Consider the following 5,680-nt stretch of genomic DNA (forward strand, 5'->3'; position numbering starts at 1 on the left):
GGGATAGCACTAGGCGGAGCAGGGGGGGATAGCACTAGGCGGAGCGGGGGGCGCGACAACCCTAGTCGGGGCAGGGGGCGACAGCCCTAGATGGAGCAGGGGGATAGCACTAGACGGAGCAGGGGGATAGCACTAGACGGAGCAGGGGGGGACAGCACTAGGCGGGGGGGATAACAATAGGCAGAGCAGGCAGGGAATAGCACTAGGTGGAGCGGGGGGATAGCACTACACGGAGCGGGGAGATAGCACTAGACGGAGTGTTTGGGGCAACAACCCTAGTCGGGGCAGGGGGCGACAGCCCTAGGTGGAGCAGGGGGATAGCACTAGATGGAGCGGGGGGGGACAGCACGAGGAGGGGCGGATAGCACTAGGCAGAGCAGGGGGGGGATAACACTAGGAGGAGCTGGGGGGGGTGACAACCATAGTCGGGGTTGGGGGTGACAGCCCTAGGCAGAGTAGGGGGATAGCACTAGACAGAGAGGGGGAATAGCAGTAGGCGGAGCCGGGGGATAGCACTACACAGAGCAGGGGGATAGCACTACACAGAGCTGGGGGATAGCACTAGACGGAGCAGCGAGATAGCACTAGACGGAGCAGGGGGATAGCACTAGACGGAGCGAGGAGATAGCACTAGATGGAGCAGGGGGATAGCACTAGACGGAGTCGGGGGACAGCACTAGGCAGGGGTGATAGCACTAGGCAGAGAAGGGGGGGATAGCACTAGGCCGAGCGGGGAGGATAGCACTAGGCAGAGCAGGGGGGGCAACAACCCTAGTCGGGGTAGGGGGCGACAGCCGTAGATGGAGCAGGGGGATAGCACTAGACGGAGCAGGGGGGGACAGCACTAGGTGGGGGGGATAGCAATAGGCAGAGCAGGCAGGGAATAGCACTAGGTGGAGCGGGGGGATAGCACTAGACGGAGTGGGGAGATAGCACTAGACGGAGTGGTTGGGGCAACAACCCTAGTCGGGGCAGGGGGCGACAGCCCTAGGTGGAGCAGGGGAATAGCACTAGATGGAGCGGGGGGGACAGCACGAGGAGGGGCGGATAGCACTAGGCAGAGCGGGGGGGGGGGGATAGCACTAGGCAGAGCTGGGGGGGGGTGACAACCATAGTCGGGGTCAGGGGTGACAGCCCTAGGCAGAGTAGGGGGATAGCACTAGACAGAGCGGGGGAATAGCAGTAGGCGGAGCTGGGGGATAGCACTACACAGAGCAGGGGGAATGGCACTAGGTGGAGCAGGGGGATAGGACTAGACGGAGTGGTGGGGGCAACAACCCTAGTCAGGGCAGGGGATGACAGCCCTAGGTGGAGCAGGGGGATAGCACTAGATGGAGCAGGGGGGACAGCACGAGGAGGTGGGGATAGCACTAGGCAGAGCGGGGGTGGGGGGAAAGCACTAGGTGGAGCGGGGGCGGGGGCGACAACCGTAGTCGGGGCCATCATCATCATCATCAATCGTATTTATTGAGCGCTTACTGTGTGCAGAGCACTGTACTAAGCGCTTGGGAAGTACAAGTTGGCAACATATAGAGACAGTCCCTACCCAATAGTGTGCTCACAGTCTAAAAGGGGGAGACAGAGAACAAAACCAAACATACTAACAAAATAAAATAAATAGGATAGATATGTACAAGTAAATAAATAAATAAATAGAGTAATAAATATGTACAAACATATATACATATATACAGGTGCTGTGGGGAAGGGAAGGAGGTAAGATGGGGGGGATGGAGAGGGGGACGAGGGGGAGAGGAAAGAAGGGGCTCAGTCTGGGGGGGAGGGGGATAGCACTAGGTGGAGCGGCGGGGGAGACAACCGTAGTCGGGGTCGGGAGTGACAGCCCTAGGCAGAGTGGTGGATAGCACTAGACGTAGCAGGGGGATAGCACTACGCGGAGCGGAGGGATAGCACTACGTGGAGCGGGGGAATAGCACTAGACGGAGTGGGGGGATAGCACTAGATGGAGTTGGGGGATAGCACTAGACGGAGCTAGGCGGGGACAGCACTAGGTGGTGGGGATAGCACAAGGCAGAGCAGGGGGGATAGCACTAGGCAGAGCAGGGGGGATAGCACTAAGCAGAGCGGGGGCAACAGCCCTAGGCGGGGCTGGGGGGCGACAGCCCTAGGCTGTGCCGGGGGGCGATAGCCCTAGGTGAGCTGGGGGGCGCGACAACCTTAGGCAGGGCGGAGGGGCGACAGCCACTTGCAGGGTGGGGGGCTGACAGCACTAGGCGGAGCAGGGGGATAACACTAGACAGAGCGGGAGGATAACACTAGAAGGAGCCGTGGGGCGACAGATGTAGGTAGGGCGAAGGGACAGCACTAGACAGAGCAGTGGAATAGCAGTAGACGGAGTGGGCGGGGTGACAGCCCTAGGTGGGCGGGGGGCAACAGCCCAAGGTGGGGCGGGGGGATAGCAGTAAACAGAACAGGGGGATATCACTAGGTGGAGCAGTGGGATAGCACTAGGCACAGCAGAGGGGATAGCACTAGGCAGGGCGGGGGGGGGCGGGGGAGACAACCATAGTCCGGGTTTGGGGTGACAGCCCTAGGCAGAGTGGGGGGATAGCACTAGGCGGAGCGGGGGGATAGCACTAGGCGGAGCGGGGGGATAGCACTAGGCGGAGCGGGGGGATAGCACTAGGCGGAGCGGCGGGATAGCACTAGGCGGAGCGGCAGGATAGCACTAGATGGAGCGGGGGGATAGCACTAGACGGAGTGGGGGGAAAGCACTAGACGGAGCAGGGGGACAGCACTAGGCGGGGGGAATAGCACTAGGCAGAGTGGGGGGGGATAGCATTAGGCGGAGCAGGGGGGGATAGCACTAGGCAGAGCGGGGGGGATAGCACTAGGCAGAGCAGGGGGGGGATAGCACTAGGCGGAGCAGAGGGGGATAGCACTAGACGGAGCATGGGGGCAACAACCATAGTCGGGGCAGGGGGCGACAGCCCTACACAGAGCAGGGGGATAGCACTAGATGGAAGATGGGGGACAGCACTAGGCGGGGGGTAGCAATAGGCAGAGCAGGGGGGAATAGCACTAGGTGGAGCAGGGGGATAGCACTAGATGGAGCGGGGGGGGCAACAATCCTAGTCGGGGCAGGGGGCGACGGCCCTAGTTGGAGCTGGGGGATAGCACTAGATGGAGTGGGGGGGGCAGCACTAGGCGGGGGGATAGCACTAGGCAGAGCAGGGGGGAGGATAGCACTAGGCAGAGTTGGGGGGGTGACAACCATAGTTGGGGTCGGGGGTGACAGCCCTAGTCAGAGTAGGGGGATAGCACTAGACAGAGCGGGGGAATAGCACTAGGCGGAGCGGGGGGATAGCACTAGACGGAGCGGGGGGATAGCACTAAACGGAGCTAGGCGGGGACAGCACTAGGTGGTGGGTATAGCACTAGGCGGAGCCGGGGGACAGCACTAGGCGGAGCGGGGGACAGCACACGGCGGAGCGGGGGGACAGCACACGGCGGAGCGGGAGGACAGCACACGGCGGAGCAGGGGGACAGCACCAGGCGGAGCAGGGGGACAGCATCAGGCGGAGCAGGGGGACAGCATCAGGTGGAGCAGGGGGGGATAGCACCAGGCGGAGCAGGGGGGGATAGCACTAGGCGGAGCAGGGGGGGATAGCACTAGGCGGTGTGTGGGGGCAACAACTCTAGTCGGGGCAGGGGGCGACAGCCCTAGACGGAGCAGGGGGATAGCACTAGAGGGAGCAGGGGGATAGCACTAGAGGGAGCAGGGGGATAGCACTAGACGGAGCAGGGGGATAGCACTAGACGGAGCAGGGGGGAGAGCACTAGACGGAGCAGGGGGGAGAGCACTAGGCGGGGAGGATAGCAATAGGCAGAGCAGGGGGGAATAGCACTAGGTGGAGCAGGGGGCAACAACCCTAGTCGGGGCAGGGGGTGACAGCCCTAGGTGGAGCAGGGGGATAGCACTAGATGGAGCTGGGGCGGGGGACAGCACTGGGGGGGGGATAGCACTAGGCAGAGCAGGGGGGGATAGCACTAGGTGGAGTGGAGGTGGGGGCGACAACCGTAGTAGGGGTTGGGGGTGACAGCCCTAGGCAGAGTGGGGGGATAGCACTAGACGGAGTGGGGGAATAGCACTAGACGGAGCGGGGGGGGTAGCACTAGACGGAGCGGGGGGATAGCACTAGACGGAGCAGGGGAATAGCACTAGACGGAGCAGGGGAATAGCACTAGACGGAGCAGGGGGATAGCAGTAGACCGAGCAGGGGGATAGCACTAGACGAAGCTGGGGGATAGCACTAGACGGAGCGGGGGGATAGCACTAGATGGAGCAGGGGGATAGCACTAGACCGAGCGGGGGGATAGCACTAGACCGAGTGGGGGGATAGCACTAGACCGATCGGGGGGATAGCACTAGATGGAGCTGGGGGATAGCACTAGACGGAGTGGGGGGATAGCACTAGATGGAGAGTGGTGATAGCACCAGATGGAGCGGGGGGACAGCACTAGACGGAGCAGGGGAATAGCACTAGACGGAGCGGGGGGATAGCACTAGACAGAGCTAGGCGGGGACAGCACTATGTGGTGGGGATAGCACAAGGCAGAGCAGCGGGGGATAGCACTAGGCAGAGCCGAGGGATAGCACTAGGCAGGGCGGGGGCGACAGCCCTAGGCAGGGCGGGGGTGGGGACAGCCCTAGGTGGGGCGGGGAGGTGAAAGCCCTAGGCGGGGCGGGGTATGTGTGTGACAGCCCTAGGTGGTGCGGGGAGGCAACAGCCCTAGGGGGGGCCCGGGGGCGACAGCCACTTGCAGGGTTGGGGGATGACAGCACTTGGCAGAGCAGGGGGATAACACTAGACTAGACTGGAGCGGGAGGATAACACTAGAAGGAGCCAGGGGGCGACAGACCTAGGTGGGGTGAAGGGACAGTACTAGACAGAGCGGGGGGGATAGCAGTAGACGGAGTGGGCGGGGTGACAGCCCTAGGCGGGGCGGGGGGCAACAGCCAAAGGTGGGGCAGGGGGATAGCAGTAGACGGAACAGGGGGATATCACTAGGCGGAGCGGTGGCATAGCACTAGGCACAGCAGGGGGGATAGCACTAGGTAGAACCAGGGGGCAACAACCGTAGTCTGGGTGGGGGGGTGACAGCCCTAGGCAGAGCGGGGGGGATAGTACTAGGCGGAGCGGGGGGATAGCACTAGGCGGAGCAGGGGGATAGCACTAGGCGGAGGGGGGGGATAACACTAGGTGGAGCTGGGGGGGATAGCACTAGGAGCAGGGGGATAGCATTAGACGGAGCGGGGGGACAGAACTAGAGGGATCAGGGGGACAGCACTAGACGGGGGGATAGCACTAGGCAGAGCAGAGGGGATAGCATTAGGCGGAGCAGGGGGGATAGCACTAGGCGGAGCAGGGGGGATAGCACTAGGCGGAGCAGGGGGGGGATAGCACTAGGCGGAGCGGGGGGGATAGCACTAGGCGGAGTAGGGGGGGATAGCACTAGGCGGAGCAGGGGGGACAGCACTAGGCAGGGGGAATAGCAATAGGCAGAGCAGGTGGGAATAGCACTAGGTGGAGCAGGGGGATAGCACTAGACGGAGTGGGGGGTCAACAACCCTAGTCGGGGCAGGGGGCAACAGCCCTAGGTGGAGCAGGGGGATAGCACTAGATCGAGGGGGGGGAACAGCACTAGGCAGGGGGCA

The sequence above is a fragment of the Tachyglossus aculeatus genome, unplaced genomic scaffold (assembly GCF_015852505.1).
Source record: "Tachyglossus aculeatus isolate mTacAcu1 unplaced genomic scaffold, mTacAcu1.pri scaffold_226_arrow_ctg1, whole genome shotgun sequence".
NCBI lineage: Eukaryota > Metazoa > Chordata > Mammalia > Monotremata > Tachyglossidae > Tachyglossus > Tachyglossus aculeatus.